Genomic DNA, 8,353 nt, shown 5'->3' with positions numbered 1-8,353 from the left:
AAAATGAATAATATTACTATTACACTAGTAGAGAAAAGAGAGACACTGAGAAAGAGAGAGAGAGATAAAGAGAGAGAGAGAAAGAGATACCGTAAGTAGAGAGAGACAGACAAGGGAAGAAAAGGAGAGATACAGTACTGTAGAAAAAAATGTGGTGTAGTATACTTACGCGGCCAGGTGAGGCCACTGGGTCAGGGGATATACCCTTGACTTGGTGATACTGTGAAAAAAAAATAATGTTACTATTACACTAATAGAGAAAAGAGAGACACTGAGAAAGAGAGAGAGAGATAAAGAGAGAGAGAGAAAGAGATACCGTAAGTAGAGAGAGACAGACAAGGGAAGAAAAGGAGAGATACAGTATACAGTACTGTAGAAAACAATGTGGTGTACTGTACTTACATGGCATGGGGCTTCCTGCAGCCTCCTCATCAATGACGAGTGTGTTTGTGTGTACAGTATAAGAAAAAATATATTATACAAAAAATCATAAAGGCAGTAGCATGACACTATTGTTTCCATACTGTAACTGTTGTAATCATTACCACTGCCATTTGAGGAGGAGGCTGCAGAAGGTGGTGGTGGTGGTGGTCGTGGAGGTAGGACTGTGGAAAAAGAACAATGTACTGTCAGTTTCACTCAAAACCATTTTGAAACAAATAAACTGTACAAATCTTGACCAGAGTCTCCATAACACCAAAAACAAACACACAAATGAGAGAGAGAGAGAGAGAGAGAGCGAGAGAGAGAGAGAGAGATAGAGAGAGAGAGAAAGGAGAGAGAGAACAGTGTACAGTAGTGTGTACTGTACTTACTCTGAAAATTCAGCCCACTGGTCCCGGCTGCTGGCGGTGGTGGGGGTGGTGGCAGTGGTGGTGGCGCTGCCGGGGCAGTGGGTGCTGCTTGCCATGTGGGGAAAAATACATGTTGTCATTAAGGAGCATTTGAAAACAAGAGTTCAGACCTCTATTCCAAATTGGAGAGGGATTTCGGTACAGTACTGTAGATGGCCTTAGGGAATTAGCTATTGATTAAAATACAAACCAATACAGTATACTGTAGTACAAAAACTACTGTAGTCTGTGAAGCTGGCATTGGGCCCAACATAAAACAGTATGGTACTGTACTGTACTGTATATAAAAAAATATACAGTCCAGTAAAGTACTGTATGACCAAGTGGTGCAACGTCACACATAGGCTATGTGGGTGGCACTGTCGCCACCCCACGAGCTGTACAAGATGGCACATGCACATGACACTGGAGCCCAAACCAAGCGGTAAGTACGGTATTAATAAATACAGTACCAGTGGAATTTTCGTTTGTATCACAGTGATACTAAACGAAAATTCCCCGTGGTATTTCCCTTCGTTTGTAAATGGGGCACAGAGTGAGAAGTGATAAGATACCAGCCAATCAGCTCCCAAATTTCATTTTTCAAACACAGCCTGTGAGATGACAGTTGGGAGCTGATTGGAGACTCCTGAATCTGTCCATGACGTACAGTAATAATGTCAGACTTAAAGGGGGCAGGCCCAGCACAGAAAAATAGTGTGTACAGTACTGTAGGTTAACATAGATTTGGTCGACAGACATTAGAATGGTGGATCAATCAACTTGCCTTTTGTTACTGTAGGTTTATTAATCAAACAAGCCATGTTGACCAATAGTGTGTCACCCTTTAGTCCATGTACAGTACAGTACTGTAGATTTAATCAGCCTGTCAATCAAATGTCTGCCAGTCATGTCAGTATGTGATAACAACTGTCAGTCATCGTCAGATACTGTAGTATCCAACACCCTACAGTGCAGTGTACAGTAATGTAGAGTATGTCAGAGTCGTGCATTGTACTGTATTCGTTATTGTACAGTATACATTAATTCATGTGATTATACAGCAATACTGTACTTACTGCGCCTTATATGCCTCCTGATTCACTCTAGGTGAGGCATGTCCCTCCTCAGCAGGTCACTCCACCTGCGCTGCAGTGAGCGGACGTTGCGGCGCAGGTCATATAGCCGTAGTATTTCTAGGCTCGCACTTCTGTAGGTGAGCTCTTTGTCTTTGTTTGTGGCGAAGGCTTGGTCCCGCCACTTCACCAAGACAAAGAGCTCGTCTGAGGAGAACCTTCGTGCCCTCATAGCAGCCATTTTCAATAGCCAGTGATGCACATCATACTTCGCACTGGGCATAGCGTATGACGCATGACGCACTTTGACACTAATTCACTCGTTATGGCAGGCGTCTGTGGTGCACTGTAATGTAGTCATAACTGTAGTGGCAAAGTAGTGTGGGCATCACGGGATTGAAAAGTTTCTGAAGTCATGAAATCACTATTGTGCAACATTCATAGCGGCACACTACAGTAGTTGTCCTAGCAGATGGGGGATGGTAACTTTTCGTAGCCATTTTCAGGACACAAGGGCAGAGCTGACTGCTTACAGTAAATGGATTAACAAAGCATCCTTTACTATGGTAATGAGAGGCTCTTGCTTGCTTTGGGGGAAGGGACCTGATGCACTGTGTATGACTCTCGGCCAACTGGGCATGCGCCAGAAATCCCATCGCAACCCTCCTACTGGGCATGTGCCCGCCAGAGATGGAAATTCAGCACATGCTCAGTAATGGCATAGCGCTACATGACGTATGACTTGGCGACACAGTTCCCATTGTACCCCCTACATTTCTAATCCATCACAGATGGCTGACAGGCACCGTAGCGCCAACCGTGTAATACAGAGAGCTCTCTCTCATACAGATCCCACTACTACCGTACTTAGGGCCTGATTCAGACCCACTCGCGAGCGGCTGTCCGCTCACAAGTGGGTCGATGTTATGGACTGAGCATGCGCACGACGGAGGGAGCTCCGTCGTGCGCATGCGCCAGACGCGACGAGCGAAGGAAAGTCCTTCGCTCGTTGTGTCCGATCAAAGGGGGCGTGCTGTCAATGTTGATTGACAGCACGCCCCGTTTGGTGGGCGTGCCGGGGGCGTGCCTCCCTGACGGGGGCGTTCCCACGGGAACGCCTCCCGTCAGAAGCCGGCCCACTGACATCACTAGTGATGTCAGTGGGAGTGATTTTGGCTCTGATAGAGCCAAAATCACTCCGGAGCTTGCGGTTGAAAACCTCAACCGCAGGCTCCGGCTCGCAATTTCGATGGTCGCGATGGTCTCGACCATTGCGGCCATCACAAAGCACGCTCGTATAGCCTGTGGGTGGTGACCCACAGCTATACGAGCGTCCAGGAGGACGCTCCATGAAAATGGAGCCCGGCCCTCATTCAGAGCGTGCGCTCTGCTCAGAGCGTACGGCTCTGAATGAGGGCCTTAGTGTGCAAGGTTGGAACAGCATCACCATTGTCATAAGTTGGCGATGCAACGCTATTTTGCACTTCAAATGCATAGACAGCTTTGAACACAGAGCGCTCTCTCACAGTCAGTAACCACTCTCAGACACAGTCCAAGAGACGTTGCTATAGTATGTACGGCTGAGAAAGTTTCTACATTGTCGCATGTTTGTGTTTTGCGTTTTGGGCACACAGTTTGTGATACAGAGCACTCTCATTCTATACAGTCCATTCACTACCAGTTTCTGCAGTTATGAAATCACTATTCTGTGGTGCAAAATTCAATGGTACCGTCAGTTTTTAATTTACAGTACAGGCACATTCATAGCGGCACATTAGTTGTCCTAGCAGACGGGGGATGGTGTCCTTGGCAATGGTCACTATTTGTAGCATTTTTCAGGACACTAGGGCAGAGCTGACTGCTTACAGTAAATGGATTAACAAAGCATCCTTTATTATGGTAATGAGAGGCTCTTGCTTGCTTTGGGGGAAGGGACCTGATGCACTGTGTATGACTCTCAGCCAACTGGGCATGCGCCAGAAATCCCATCGCAACCCTCCTACTGGGCATGTGCCCACCAGAGATGGAAATTCAGTGCTTGCTCAGTGATGGCATAGCGCTACATGGCGTATGGCTTGGCGCCACAGTTCCCATTGTACACCCTCCATTTCTAATCCATCGCAGATGGCTGACAGGCACCGTAGCACCAACCGTGTAATACAGAGAGCTCTCTCTCTCATACAGACCCCACTACTACCGTACTTAGTGTGCAAGGTTGGAACAGCATCACCATTGTTATAAGTTAGCGATGCAATGCTATTTTGCGCTTCAAACGCACAGACAGCTTTGAACACAGAGCGCTCTCTCACAGTCAGTAACCAGTCTCAGACACAGTCCAAGAGACAACACTATACTATGTATGGCTGAGACCGTTTCTACGTTGTTGCATGTTTGCATTTTGCATTTTGGGCACACAGTTTGTGATACAGAGCCCTGTCTATCATTCTGTACAATCCACTCGCCACCCAGCGGAAAAGCACTGTATTACATGCAATTACAAAAGTGGAGCACTCGCCACCCAGCGGTTAAGCACTGTATTACATGCCGTAGCATATCCTTCATTGAAGAATACCACGGTATGCCACAAGTCCATGGCGCAGCTCAGAGGCCTGCACGCCACAAGTCCATGGCATGACTCACGCCACGACATGAGCAACAAAATAGCTGGGCAGATCTGTATACTGTTTTAAAAATCTCAGTTTGCAGAGAAACCGATGTAATATTTATATTTGACACATGAGATTTGTCTAGAAGTTCTGGTAAATGGAAAAGTACCATAGTTGACAAAATCTTTATCCCGTTCCATGAATGGGACAAAAAAGTCACCATTACTTAAAAGAGTAATTCATGTGGTCCAGCTAAATCATCATCAAAAACATTGTTAAGACTATACTTTCAGGGATAATTTCTATAGGCAATGATGGGAGAAATGTGTTTGAAAGTGTCCAAACTCACCAACCACCATGATGAGTTTTAGGGCTTTCTTCTCAGCATGAAGGCAGTTGGCAACTCTGTTTCATACAGATGTTGTTTGCTTTTGATGACTGTGCCTCTTCTTCAACTAGAAGAAGTGGTGGAAGAGAGCTCATTCAGAGTAGTTGACTGCTTTCTTTAAAATCAATAATAGATATCTTATTTGTTGTCTTAAACAGAGCTTTTGTCAAAATTAGATGCACTTAAATGTACTTGGGAAATGCATGTGTTGATTTCCTTACATTGTGTTTTTAGAATGCTCTCCAGTAAAGAACAAATATATGTCTAAAAATAATCTTTTATTTTTTGAAGGATTATATAGGTTTATGAAGGCTAAAGTGTTATACAAATAAGGGTTTAGCATAGAATTATCTTATTGTAGTATATTGTTTTACTGTGCATAAAGTGTTTTCCAAAGCTAAAATTCATGTTATTCAAGCTTTATGTTTACAGGCCACTGCTTAATTTTTTTTGCAATCTTAGAAAGGATAGATTTAATTTACAATTAGATTTTAGATTGAAATAATAGTGCATCAAGTGTTTCAATGCTAAATCTTCAATATATTCAATTGTATTTTGGGCCACAAAACATAATGCCTGTAAAAATGTAAATCCTTTGGCCAATACTGTTTTAAAAATCTCAGTTTGCAGAGAAACCCATGAAATATTTATATTCGACTCATGAGATTTGTCTCGAAGATCAGGTAATTGGAAAAGTACTATAGTTGACAAAATCTTTATCCAGTTCCATGAATGGGACAAAAAACCCACCATTACTTAAAAGAGTAATTCATGTGGTCCAGCTAAATCATCATTAAAAGAATTGTTAAGACTATACTTTCAGGAATCATTTCTATAGGCAATGATGGGAGAAATGTGTTTGAAAGTGTCCAAACTCACCAACCACCATGATGAGTTTTAAGGCTTTCTTCTCAGCCTGAAGGCAGTTGGCAACTCTGTTTCATACAGATGTTGTTTGCTTTTGATGACTGTGCCTCTTCTTCAACTAGAAGAAGTGGTGGAAGAGAGCTCATTCAGAGTGGTTGACTCCTTTCTTTAAAATCAATAAGATATTTTCTAAAACAGAGCTTTTGTCAAAATTAGATGCACTTAAATGTACTTGGGAAATGCTTCTGTTGATTTCCTTACATTGTGTTTTTAGAATGCTGTCCAGTAAAGAACAAATATATGTCTAAAAATAATATTTTATTTTTTGAAGAATTATATAGGTTTATGAGGGCTAAAACATTATACAAATAAGGGTTTTAACATAGAATTATCTTATTGTAGTATATTGTTTTACTGTGCATGAAGTGTTTTGCAAATCTAAAATTTATGTTAAATAAGCTTTACATTTACAAGCCACTACTTAATTTTTTTTTGCAACCTTAGAAAGGATAGATTTAACTTACAATTAGATATTAGATTGAAATAATAGTGTATCAAGTGTTTAAATGCTAAATCTTCTATAAATTAAATTGTATTTTGGGCCACAAAATGTAATGCATGTAAAAATGTCAATCTTTTGACCAATACTGTATTAAAAATCTCAGTGTGCAGAGAAACCTATGTAATATTTATATTCGACTCATGAGATTTATCTAGAAGATCAGGTAAATGGAATAGTACTATACAGTAATTGACAAAATCTTTATCCAGTTCCATGAATGGGACAAAAAAGTCACCATTACTTAAAAGAGTAATTCATGTGGTCCAGCTAAATCATCATCAATAGAATTGTTAATATTATATTTTCAGGAATCATTTCTATAGGCAATGATGGGAGAAATTTGCTTGTAAGTATCCAAACTCACCAACCGCCATGATGAGTTTTAAGGCTTTCTTCTCAGCATGAAGGCAGTTGACAACTCTGTTTCATACAGATGTTTTCTTTTGATGACTATGCTTCTTCTTCAGCTAGGAGAAGTTGTGGAAGAGAGTTCATTCAGAGTGGTGAACTCCTTTCTTTAAAATCAATAATAGGTATCTTGTTTGTCCTCTAAAACAGAGTTTTGTCAAAATTAGATGCTCTTAAATGTACTTGGAAAATGTGTGTGTTGATTTCCTTACATTGTGTTTTTAGATTGCTGTCCAGTAAAGATCAAATATATGTCTAAAAATAATCTTTTATTTTTTGAAGAATTATGTAGGTTTATGAGGGCTAAAGTATTATAAAAATAGGGGGTTTAATTTAGAATTATCTTATTATAGTAGATTGTTTTAATGTGTATAAAGTGTTTTGCAAAACTAAAATTCATGTTAATCAAGCTTTAAGTTTCAAGCCACTACTTAATTTTTTTGCAATCTTAGAAAGGGTAGATTTAAGTTACAATTAGATATTAGGTTGAAATAATAGTGCATCAAGTGTTTAAATGCTAAATCTTCAAAATATTCAATTGTATTTTGGGCCACAAATTGTAATGCATGCAGAAATGTAAATCTTTTGACCAATCTCAGTGTGCAGAGAAACCCATGTAATATTTATATTCTACTCATCAAATTTGTCTAAAAGATTAGGTAAGTGTTATTCATAATGTATAATGGTTTTAAAATAAAATTATCTGATTTAAGTATATTTGTTTTATTGTGAAAAAATGTTTTGCACAACAAAAATGCATGTTAATGAAGCTCTAAGTTTACAAGCCACTTCTTACTTGTTTTTGCAATATTAGAAATGATAGATTTATCATTAGATTCTAGGTTGTAATAATACTGCATTAAGTATTTTATTGCTTAGTCGTCTTATTAATTTTTTGTAGCATTTTTTTATATATGCATTAATTATAAGATTTTAACTTATACTATATTAAAAAGCCTCAACACTCATAGAAAACTATTTAATACATATACTGTATATTTTCTAGTCAGAAAATTTGAGCAGAATGTCATGTATATGAATATTGGTTGACAATTTATTTTTAGAGTTTCATTAATGGGACAAAAAAATGTCACCTTAACTTTCAATAATAATTTATATATTCTAGCTAAACCATCAATAGTAGAGCATTAAGTTTATACTTTGAATGAATATTTTTATAGATAACGGTGGAAGAAATGTGCTTAAAAATATCTAAACTCACCGTCTACTATGGAAAATAAGTTTTAGAAGACATGCGCCTGATAGTGTAGTATTTATAATCAATTGGTAACAGGTGCTCATGAAAATGAATGTGCGTACCAAAAAGAAAATCTTTTAAGCTTATCTGAAATCCAGGGATAAGTAGTCCACACTGGATGGATTTAAATGGGATGTCGTCAGCTAGATCACCTTATAAAGAGTTTGTAGAAGCTCATAAGAGAGAGAGTATATATAGTGTAGTATTTCCTTAAAATGAGTACAGTGATTATATATACACAGACTGCATACCAGGTAATGCTAATTTAATAGCCTGTAGTATGTCATCCTCCAGATACCTCCTAGTACCCTTTGATAATTCCTCTTTGGAGCATAAATGTTCTGTATATGCAAGC

The 8,353-nt window shown here is 39.3% G+C and overlaps 3 non-coding genes across 3 annotated transcripts; all 3 read left to right on the top strand.

Annotated features, from left to right (window-relative positions):
- The first annotated feature begins 4,792 nt into the window (after positions 1-4,792).
- LOC148539341 (small nucleolar RNA U3) lies at positions 4,793-5,008 on the top strand. The gene has a single exon (XR_015871032.1). It is a non-coding gene; the product is annotated as a small nucleolar RNA U3 (small nucleolar RNA).
- A 702-nt stretch (positions 5,009-5,710) lies between these two features.
- On the top strand, positions 5,711-5,926 carry LOC148539340 (small nucleolar RNA U3). Its single transcript, XR_015871017.1, has one exon. It is a non-coding gene; the product is annotated as a small nucleolar RNA U3 (small nucleolar RNA).
- Positions 5,927-6,624: 698 nt separating this feature from the next.
- On the top strand, positions 6,625-6,837 carry LOC148539339 (small nucleolar RNA U3). Its single transcript, XR_015871079.1, has one exon. It is a non-coding gene; the product is annotated as a small nucleolar RNA U3 (small nucleolar RNA).
- Positions 6,838-8,353: the final 1,516 nt, after the last annotated feature.

The sequence above is a fragment of the Taudactylus pleione genome, unplaced genomic scaffold, assembly GCF_031769625.1.
Source record: "Taudactylus pleione unplaced genomic scaffold, aTauple2 ptg000026l, whole genome shotgun sequence".
In the NCBI taxonomy this organism is placed as follows: Eukaryota; Metazoa; Chordata; class Amphibia; order Anura; family Myobatrachidae; genus Taudactylus; species Taudactylus pleione.
This window is presented reverse-complemented; position numbering and strand designations above follow the sequence as displayed.